Raw genomic sequence first — 11651 nt, forward strand, 5'->3', positions numbered from 1 at the left:
CTGGAGGCCGTTCGGCCCACACTATGTACGACGGAGAAAAAGAAGGGGTCAGAGGCTCTCCCGCGCCGCCGCTGGGTGAAAGTGAACAGTTGCGCCGGTAGTGGATTCCCTCCCTCGCCGACGACGGCAGCGTTAAGCCTCCTTCGCTTCTCGGCGGACGGATCCTGCTGGCTCTTTCACCAGCAGTGAGGGGAGAGAGAGAGGCCAACGAAGTCTTATTTAGATCTGGAGAGGGTGAGAGAGTGTGAAGAGAGCAACTAAAAGCAGACCAACAGTGAGGGGAGAGAGAGAGGCCAACGAAGTCTTGTTTAGATCTGGAGAGGGTGAGAGAGTGTGAAGAGAGCAACTACAAGCGCCGAGGCTCCAGCGTGTATATATATACTCGAGAGAGTGTGAAGAGTGCAAACCCTAGAAAACAAGCGCCGAGGCTGCAGCTGATCGTATAGCTCCGTATCCATCCATTTTGAGCAGTCAAAGAATCCTCCTGGCACGAATTATGCTCAAGTGTAGTTATCGAACCCGAGACCGCAAGTTTGATGAGCGAACGGGCTAACCAGCTACGCAACCCTCCCGTTATGTTCAATGAGAGGAAAATAACCTTTTATACATACCTGCATTTTGTGTGACAAGCATGCTGTGTTTTTTTTGTGTGGGAGTCATTGTGATTTAAATCATAATCGTGTCATGTGGCTTTGGTGGTAAGACTATCCGCAGTGGTGCCGAAATAATGCAGCCTTAGTCACCTTACCTCTCTCCACGTAGTAAGTTGGGTTCCATGAGTCAGAGGGTGAAACAAACAAATTAATAAGAAAAATTAAAAGCGCCAGCGGTGTATCTTACCTCACACATCTCGCTACTGCTCGGGAACACTGTCCAATTGATCCCTCTGTTCGCTCACGTAGTATTTTAAGTGAATCCTTATTCTAACATGCACACAATTTTTGGCACTTGTATTCGAACCAACTCAGTGTGCCACCGTATCTCGTGTGACTCCCTCCGTCTAGGTGTAATAAGTCACGTTAGAAGGTGCAGCGGGACCAAGGTGCAAGCAGATTGGAGGAGAAGGAGAAACTTGACCGGTCATTCCTCCAATCAAAGCCCTGATTTCTGTCTCTAAACGCAACAATTAATCCATACAACTAGGAGATGCCGATTTAGCTACCATGCATGGCCACATATTAACTCACATGCAAGCTGATTTTGATTTCTTGACTGATCAACGCGTAATTGCGCTCCATGCATTGGGTTTCTCAAGGAGATAACAAGGCAGAGTAAGGAGCATTTGGTTACATTGCTTAGGCTGGTCATAGTGGTGAGTAACATGGACTAGTAACATGCATATGTTACTAGTCTATGTTACTACTACGCGAAGTTTGCCGTCAGAAGCAAGCCGATCTGGCTCTCCTGAGCTAGCAAGGTTTTTCTAGCCCACCCAAGGTAGCTGGCCCACAAAAGCTAACCTATTTTAACAGTTCCAAACGCCTAACCTTGCCCGACTATGCTATAAGTTGTTCTTGCTAAGGATCCAAATGCACCCTAAGTAACAACGCTTGCTAGCAACGAGGCCAGGATGGGATTGAGATGCGAAGTTAATGGACGATGCCTAAACATTTTGGGAATATCTGATTTCCGTAAGATGACTTAACACCTAGACAGAGGGAGTACTACTCCTCAATCCAGGTTTGATGGAATATTCGTCACCTCTTGACTTCTTGTAATTACTCCGTTTGTATCTCACTTCCTGTGGCTTTGCACTCACACGATTTTCCTATTCTATAAACCTGTGTGTGTGTGTGTGTTTAACAGCATATGTGTGTTAGAGAGATGGTGTGTAGTGTACGATTTTGGCCACGAGAGTCGGTGCATCCTCTCATTTCTGGGCGTCCGGTAGAGGGACAGGCGGACAGCTGCTACGCCCGCTCCTGACCAGCCTGGCCCACCCAAAGCCCCTCCATCGCCCGCGCGTGCTTCCCGCCCGAAACGGTCAGCACCGCTCCATAGAATCAGTGCCGCATTCATGCCCGGGCAGAACGGACGCGACCTCTCACTGGTGTCGGCGTTCTGGGAATGGGGGTCCCCAGACTTTCCTGCCTGCGGCCTGGGGCGTGGCTCAAGTGGGGGCCCAGCGCGGCCCATCTTCATCAACTCAAGCTCAAGACCCTCGCAAGGGGCCAAGCCTCGCGGGGTGGACGACAGGAAGCTTCCTCAGAGGCATCCTCATCAGGCAGGCTCGCGAGGAGGCAGAGAGATCAAGGCAGGGGTACCTCGCGAGGAGCCCGTGACGCAAGCCATGACGATCGAGACCAGGCGGGCGCAAGGCGGGCGCCGGCCTGCGCAGTGTCCTTGTTTCCCCTTTGGTGCAAAGGGGGCAAGCACAGGCCAAGGCATCGGGCAAAGGTTACCATTCCAGTGCAACGAGACCAAGACCAATAGAGCGGCAGGACGGAGGTCACCATGGAGCCCAAGACGGCGTCATCACCAGTGCATTTGGCAGCCGAAGACCACCTTTTGTCAGGATAACTTGTACTAGATGTTCCCCTTCAAAATGGCCAATTGTTGGCGCCCTTCCCGCTCATTATTTGGGGAGAGGCCCAAGGCCTCTATAAATAGAGCTAGCCACCGCAGAGTGGAGGGGGAGAAAAGGGAGAGACATCGAGTGACGATGAGACATCGAGACATCTAGAGAAAGGGACTCATGGGGGGATCAACACACCTAGACATCTAGAGAAAGGGAGTCATGGGGGGATCAACACACCTAGACATCTAGAGATCTGATAGAGCCCTAGCAGAAAGAGAGAGAGGCGACTGAACTCACCCCAGTAGTTCATCGCACCAGCTCAAGAACACCTCTCGCGAGGCCGTTCTTCCCTTGTACTGTTCATCATCAGCCCCTGAGGCAATCCACCACACCACACACTGGAGTAGGGTATTACACCACAACAGTGGCCCGAACCAGTATAAACCTCACGTCCCTTGTGTTGTTCGTTGTTTCCAGCTTAGATCATGCGAGGAGATTGGACGTAGATCGGTAGGGGAGAGATCTCCGTGCACACCCAAGTGTTCGAACCTCAAGGGTCTCCCGGAACCCGAAATCCGACATTTGGTGTGCCAGGTAGGGGTGCGCCGGAATCTTTCTTCCACTGTTCACGCATGATCTTCCGTCGTGTCCGTGGCCGACACTTGTCGGGCTCGCGCCGAGCGCCGGGCTGCTCTCGCCACCCGCGTCACCTAGACGGTGCCCGTCGGCGGACGCCCTCGTCGTTCCCCGTCGCCTGCCACCAACGCCGCCACCGGCCCAATGGGGAATGAGCAGCAGGCCTCGTCCCAGTATCCTTCGGTGCGGCGGGAGGGCCGCACCGCCACACCATCGCTAACTCCAGCTGCTTCGTCGTATCACACCAGTCGCGCCCCCACGGACGCGCAAGCCGCGCTGCTCCTGGCAAGAGAGCTCCTGCACTACCGCCCCATCGACGACCTCTACGAGGACTGGCTCGCCTGCATCATTGAGCTCTTCAGCGCCGCAGGGGGCTCCCCCTTGCCGTCCCTCTCGCTGCCTCGCCCACCATTCCGCACAGGAGACGAGGATCAGGAGGTGCCTCCACCACCTCCTCCCCAAGAAGGCGCCCTGGCTCCAAGGCGCTCAGCCCCAGGGCGAGACCCTCCGCGTCCGGCACCTGCGCAGCAAGAAAGGAGCTCCCAAGAGATCCCTCGTCCCCAAGAAGGTGCTCCCGCGCTCCCAGCGCCGGCGCGCCACCTGCACCTCCACGCCAAGACCCCGCGCTGCTCCAAGCGGCGGCGCGCGGTAATCCCCAGGAACAAGCCCAACACCAGCAAAAGGCACCGTTGGCCGCAGCAGGCTGCCGTGCCCTCACCCCCGAGCTGCGCGGTGTCGCATGGCCATGCAAGTTCAAGCCTGACCTGCCCCCTCGTTACGATGGCACGGCTGACCCAGTGGAGTTCCTACAGCTCTACGAGCTATGCATCAAAGCCGACAACAGAGACGAAAGGGTCATGGCGAACTAGTTTCCCATGGCGCTCAAGGACAGGCCCGCACCTGGCTCCTTAACCTGGCTCCTGGAACAATCTCCTCCTGGGACGAGATGCGCACTCACTTCATCGCCAACTTCCAGGGCACTCGCGACTGGCCCCTGGCCGTGAGCGATCTGCGCCGCATCAAGCAGAAGCATGGGGAAACCCTGCAGAAATACATCCAACGCTTCAACAACGCTCGCCTCAAGATCCCCAAGGTGACTGAAGAAGCCATCATCTCGGCCTTCTCCGATGGCGCACACACCATCAAGATGAAGGAGGAGCAAGCAATCCATGAAGACCTGTGCACATCTCTGGAGCTGTTCAACTTGGCAACCAAGTGCACCAGGGCTGAGGAAGGGCGCCTTTCCCTCCTCGAACTCCCGGCTGCCGACCCAGAAGAGAAGAAGCCCAAGGCCAAGGACGTGAAGCGCAAGGGGGCTGCCGTGCTTGCAGCAGAACCAGACACCAAGAGAGGCAGGGATCAGCCTGAGTCATCCAAGGGTGGCCTCGCCAAGGGTGGCGTGACCGACTTCGCGAGGATCGCTGGCAGGACCAGCCTCGCGAGGGAGGCTGGAGAGATCAGCCTCATGAGGATCGCCCACACGGCAATGCAGGCCTTCCTCCTCTGCCGCCACCGCCAAGGAGGAATGAAGACCAACATCAAGACGAGGGAGCTGGGGGATTCCAGGAGCCGTGCGCAATCGCTTGCATCTTGGGTGGAGCGCAGGCCCCAGCCTCATAGCACATCTTCAAGCAGTTTGCTCGCGAGGTGAATGCAGTCCTCCCAAAGCTTGAGGCCACGCGCCCTATCAGGTGGTCTGCGTGCGTTATCATGTTCAGCTCAGTGGATCAACTCAAGTGCACGGGAATGGCCGGAGTCCTCCTGATGCTTTGTTCCCCAGTCATCAGCAACATGCAGGTTACCAGGACCCCCATTGACGCCGGAGCAGGACTCAACGTCCTGTCTGTCGAAACATTCGACAACCTCCAAGTGCCGTACGATCAGCTTCAGCTGACCAAGCCCTTCTCAGGAGTCACCGATGGTTCCACTGTTCCAATAGGGCAGGTTCGCCTTCCAGTCACCTTCGGGCAGCGCAACAACTACCGCACCGAGCTCATCGACTTTGACGTCGCCCACATCCATCTGCCATACAACGCCATCCTCGGGTACCCAGCCCTGACCAAGTTCATGGCAGTGACTCACCATGGGTACAACGTCCTCAAGATGCCAGGAAGTGGTGGAGTCATCACCGTACCCTGTGAAGAAAGGGACGCAGTGTGTTCACTTGAGCGCGCGTTCCAAGCCGCAGCAATCGAAGACCCGGACCACAGGAACGGAAGGCTTCCTGAGGCGACCCTTAAGAAGAAGAAGGTTTCTCCTGGCCCAAGCCATAAGGAGGCAGGCGCCTCCGGAGGTGTTGCGTCAGGATCTGCGCCCAATCAGGGAGCGCCACCCTTGCATAGGAAGGCGCGCCCGGCGCCCTCCTCAGGCAGGGCTCGGGGGCTCTTTCTTGGAGAGCCACCGACTTTGCCAAGGTCGCAAGGGAGGCGCTCGGGCACCACTTGGAGGGGTGCTTCCAAGCACATTTCCCTCAGGAAGGTACACGGCAAGGAAGACCGAACCCTCAGGAGTTCATTGCAAGAAAACACCCAGGAGCTACAGGAGTCTAGAGTCATGCGCGACAGCCGCTGTTTGCCCACCGTGGCCCCACATCCTGGCGAGGATGGTGGGCTGCGCATCTGCATCGACGTGCCAGGGCTCAACCGAGTCATGTCTCAGGAGCACCTCCGGCCTTCGCGCATGGGGCGTTGCGAGGGTCCACCTCACAGCTACGTTCGCATGCCTTTCGCCTTCCGAACGCGGTCGCCGCTCATCAGCGCCTGCTGAGGAGCATTCTAGAAGCCCAGGAGGTCAGGCATTGCGTGGTCCTGGCGGAGATGGAGATGGCCCTCGGAAACCAACCTGTGCCCCCGGAGCCTCCCGAGGCTCCTGGGCCTGGGGGCTCATGAGGATTGACGCCTTCATCGCACATCGCCCGTTTCTTCAGCATCACTTCATCTTCAACGGCACCAGGTGACATCTTTCTAAGTTCCGTTTTTAGCTGGCAGCGCCCACAGGGCCGCATCATTCCCAGGTCGCCTGGGTCCGTCCCTGCGGTATGTATCCATTTTGCTTATGCTCTTTACTTACCTTGTTTGGGGCGCCCCTTGGGCTGCATTATCCCTGAGCTGCTTAGGCCTGGCCCAGTGGCGTTTACTTTTCTCGCATCTATTTAAATGAATTTCCTCCTGCGTGCTTAACATACCCGACCTAATCGCCTGCTCGATTGACACCTACCAATGGAGACGCTCGCTCTGGCACGACATTTGCGCACGGGTCCGTCCCTGCAATGCCGATAAACCTGAGTGGTCGAGCTCTGGCCGCGGCTGCCCCGCAAGGGGCCACCTCACCAGGCCCTCAATGCCCCAATCACTTCCCCGGAGCGACCAAAGGTTGGCTGGCAACCGTAACAACAGGTCTTGTTTCTCTTCATGATTGGTGTGCATGACCTACTCCAGGAGCAATGCTGGGGACGTCGCGAGCTGTCTCTCCCTCTCTTTGGCACGGACCGCTTGCACGTTAAAATGGGGCGCCTGAGCATCACGACTCATGGACTCCTACTAGCTCTCCAGCCCTCACCCCCTGGCCTTGACCCACGTCATCACGACCTGTCATACCAGCGGCAGCTGAGCTCGCTCGAGGGCCGGGACCTGAGGACGTAGAGCATTAAGGAAAGTGCGGGGGAGTGGGAAGAAGCTCGCGAGGACCTAACCCAACAGCGCCTCAGCTGCCACCACTCGGGCCGGGCGCTTCATCGAGGAACTACACCAAACTCAAGAGATAAGTCACGCCCTTACAGGAGTTGGATCAACGCAACGCCAAACCCTTGCCCAGTGCGGCTCTGTCATGGCGATGTTGCCTTCCTTTCTCGCCCAAAGAGGGCTGCTTGAGCGCTAAAGGGGACCTCCTGAGCATCGCGACTCGGGGGCTCTTACCGGACCTCGAGCCGCTCACCTCCTGGCCTTGACCACGGCATCGCGACCTGGCATACCAACGACGGCTGAAGCCTGCCTGGGGACTGGGACCTGTCAGCGTAGAGCACCAAGTCCTCGTGAGGATAGAAAGGGGGAGCCGAGCCAAGACAGGACAAGCACCTCGCATTGATTCATATTAAGATACAATGTTCACAAAAGACATGGCAGATGCCTTACATGCCCCCACGGGGTGTTGCTTCGATTCCTTGCAGGGAATAAAAGTACTAATCCTAAGGAACGCTAATCGCCCGCACCTCCGCAAGGGACGCCATCATCAACAGTGGGCTGCCCAACGCCGGTGCCAACCCCATCCAGATCAGTGGCATCGGCGGCTGGACGCAGCTGCCCCGCTCCGAGCACGGTGCGAGCTCGGGGGCTCGTAGCTGTCGTCGCTCGTCTCCAGAGTCGCGAGGAGCTCGGGGGAGCTTCTGGATTCCCCAGCTCCTCCGCTGCTGCCTGAGGAGCTGCTGGAGGGCCGATGGGCGGGCCAGGTCCTCGCCGGTTCGTTGCCCCTGCCGCTCTCCCTGGGGCAACACTCTAGCCGGCGTACTTCAGCATCGAAGACCTTGAAGAACATCAGGGAGGTGTCGTCGTATTCAAGATGAATTACACGGGAACCTACCGTCCGGTAGACCCGGGCGATTTCGCCCCATCCCCGAGTCATGAAGACCATGCCCGGAGCGACGACCGCGACCTCCGCTTGGGTCACAAGGGTACTGCAGTCGGCGTGCTGCAGCCAGAGCTCCAGAGCCACGCTCGGCGGCATCTCGAAGGCGAAGGAGGGAGGAAGGCGAATCCAAGAACTCGAAGGCATGGCGGTGTGGAGCACAAGCTCGCGAGAGGAGCGCTCGACGTGGACTCCAAGAGGAACGACACGCACCACCGTGACTCGCCGGCGTCGACGGTGGCACCGTCGGTGTCGCTCGATGCCTTCTCCCCCAGGACCCACGACGCGGGTGTAAAAGGGCAGCGGATACCCAGGCAGCGGCCGCTCATACCAGGGCCTCGGTGCCTCCTGCTGAGCACCCTCATCTTGGTGGCAGAGGACTAGCCGCTTCTTCGGCGGAAGTGGGTCAGGACCCTCTCGGGGGGCCTTTCCCTTCTCTTCTGCAGAAAACAGGCGGATTGGTGCCATTGACGTAAGGAGAAGCAAGAACAAGGAAGAAGAAGGAAAGGAGCAGCAGCAAGGGATGGACTGAAGGGGCTCGCGCAGCCCTGTACTTGTAGCCGGAGGAGGCCAACCGCCGAGCACCACGATCGCAGGTAATCATGACCGGTTTCTCTGCATGTAGGGACTTGTCAAGTCGTGCGGTCGCCGAGGCATCATGGGGAAGCGCAGACGCCCACGACCAATCAATCGCCACGCGGCGCCCAAGGCCGCAGTCTATTGGGGCCCGCGGCGCTTCACGCTTGCCTCTTCGCTTCCCTGCCAGGCCAGGCCCGGTCCTGCCTTGGGCCCGGGGGCTACTATCAACGTTCTGGGAACGGGGGTCCCCAGACTTGCCTGCCTGCGGCTTGTGGCGTGGCTCAAGTGGGGGCCCAGCGTGGCCCATCTTCATCAGCTCAAGCTCAAGACCCTCGCGAGGGGCCAATCCTCGCAGGGCGGACGACAGGAAGCTTCCTTAGAGGTAGCCTCATCAGGCAGGCTCGCGAGGAGGCAGAGAGATCAAGGCAGGGGTACCTCGCGAGGAGCCCATGATGCAAGCCATGATGATCGAGACCAAGCGGGCGCCGGCCTACGCAGTGTCCTTGTTTCCCCTTTGGTGCAAAGGGGGCAAGCACAGGCCAAGGCATCGGGCAAAGGTTACCATTCCGGTGCAATGAGACCAAGACCAACAGAGCGGCAGGACGGAGGTCACCGTGGAGCCCAAGATGGCGTCACTACCAGTGCTTTTGGCAGCCGAAGACCACCTTTGGTCAGGATAACTTGTACTAGATGTTCCCCTTCAAAATGGCCAATTGTTGGCGCCCTTGCCGCTCATTATTTGGGAGAGGACCAAGGCCTCTATAAATAGAGCTAGCCACCGCAGAGTGGAGGGGGCGAAAAAGGGAGAGACATCGAGGGATGGTGAGACATCGAGACATCTAGAGAAAGGGAGTCATGGGGGGATCAACACACCTAGACATCTAGAGATCTGATAGAGCCCTAGCAAAAAGAGAGAGAGGCGACTGAACTCACCCCAACAGTTCATCGCACTAGCTCAAAAACACCTCTCGCGAGGCTGTTCTTCCCTTGTACCGTTCATCATTAGCCGCTGAGGCAATCCACCACACCACACACTAGAGTAGGGTATTACACCACAACGGTGGCCCGAACTAGTATAAACCTCGTGTCCCTTGTGTTGTTCGTTGTTTCCAGCTTAGATCACGCGAGGAGATTAGACGTAGATCGGTAGGGGAGTGATCTCCGTGCGCACCCCAGTGTTCGAACCTCAAGGGTCTGCCGGAACCCGAAAGCCGACAACTGGCACCTGCGTTGAACGGAGAAGCGGATTCAAGAGTGATGGTTGCTTCGTCCGTCCAACTTACTGCTGGGTCTATGTGATTTGACGGCTCATTGGTCATTATTACTGAGGTGGTAGGACTGCTGGATGTCCCATGCTTTCGGCAAAATGAGGTACTACTAGATTACAATTTTCTCCATTCATACAGCGGAGGAGTGCAAGAGCAGTGAAAACACGCAGGCTCAGTGATTACATGGCCCACCTCACACTATCACCATATTTTCTAGACACCGTGCGACACCTAACTCTTTACATACTACTCCCTCCGTTCCTAAATATTTAAGTCTTTGTAGAGATTCCACTAGGTGGACTACATACAGAACAAAATGAATGAATCTACACTTAAAATGCATCTATATACATCCGTATGTGGTTCATGGTGAAATCTCTTAAAACACTTATATTTAGGAACGGAGGAAGTACTAGTATAGTATGTACTGTAATTTATCAGCGAGATAGTACAATGCTATGAAGCTTCCAGCTTCTGTTACATGTATCTTGCGTCCAAGGTTGCCCGTTGCGACATTTCATCAAATACAAAGGAGACTAACATGCATGCTATTGCATCTCAATGATTGACAGATCATAGCAAATATGTACTCCCTCTGTTCCAAAATAAGTGTCGCAACTTTATGCAGGGGGTGTTTGTTTCCAGGGACTTTTTAGTGTAGGGACTATAAAAAAGTCCCTCTTAGGGACTTTTTAACCAAATAGGAGGGACTATTAGGGACTAAAACTTGCTTTTTGGGACGTAATGAATAAGACTCTCAAGGAGAGTCTTCTTGGGACTTTTGCAACAATGCCCATGCCTGCACCCAGTGCCCCGCCACCCCATAGTGTTGTTTGGTTGTTATTTTTTTGTATATTGGGGGTAACATGGTCATCCAATAACCTCTAGGGAGGGACTAGGGACTTTTTAGTCCCTGAAAACAAACAGGGAGGGACTTTTTAAGGAGTAGGGACTTTTTAGTTGGGACTAGAAAAAAGTCCTAGGAGTTAGGAACCAAACAGGGCCTCAATATGGACTACATACGGAGCAAAATGAGTGAATCTACACTCTAAAATATGTCTATATACATCAGTGTGTGGAGTATGTACTAGTAGTTCATATTGAAATCTACTAAAGGACATATATATTCCAAACAATATGATAATATCTCTAACCAAGGTAGTAGGGACGAGGAGTAAACAGAGGGAGTAGTAAAAATTTATCCTCGTCCTGTGAGCCACCGCGCGCGTGGGCGAGGGAGCGGGCATAAGGCATACAGTACTACTAGTAGTAAGCAAGCTTCACCTCATCCTGCGAGCTACCGCGCCCGTGGGCAGGGGAGATGGCGTACTAAGCAAGCTTCTCCTTGTTCTGCAAGTTGACGAGACACATCAAAAGTACTCTAGTGTACAGAGCCTTGCCTCTAAGGTAGGCCCCACATGGTTTGCCTCTTTTTTAGCATAACGCGTCAAGTCACAATTTGTTTGTTCACCCGTGGTAGACGATCCTCCCTCCATCTAGTGGACAACAAGTACACGTGTCAAATTACCACGTGGGCTGCCTTTTCATATAGAAATGAGATCCACCATGTACCCGCGTAGGTGTGGTTGGGAAAGAGATGGGAGTACGTGCGCCGTGCATGCACCTCTTATCTTCATGCACGTCCCCCACCTACGTGTGTGTGTGTGTGAGAGAGATACAAACCTAGACAAATGGCTCGTGCGTTGGTGAGTGTTTTTTGTTTGGGGGAGGTTGATTTCCTGAATGTATTTGTGGGAATATGTGTCGATGACATCTCAAACAAACTGTTGCATGCAATGTGTGTGAAATGGAGGCCTATCCATATCATATATAGAGGACTGCGCGATCCACGAGAAGAGAGGGAGGGGTCATAGATATCGATAGAGTCGAAGAGAGGATCAAGTGGGTGGGTGTGAGATCGATGAAGAGAGCCATCGAAATTGTGTGTGTGCAAGTCAAAGATGTAGGGCGACTGACCTACCGGAACGTCAGAGGGCACAGGTCAAGTTTGTGTGTGGCAGGGAAACATG

Source organism: Triticum dicoccoides, chromosome 4A (assembly GCF_002162155.2).
Source record: "Triticum dicoccoides isolate Atlit2015 ecotype Zavitan chromosome 4A, WEW_v2.0, whole genome shotgun sequence".
NCBI classification, from domain to species: domain Eukaryota; kingdom Viridiplantae; phylum Streptophyta; class Magnoliopsida; order Poales; family Poaceae; genus Triticum; species Triticum dicoccoides.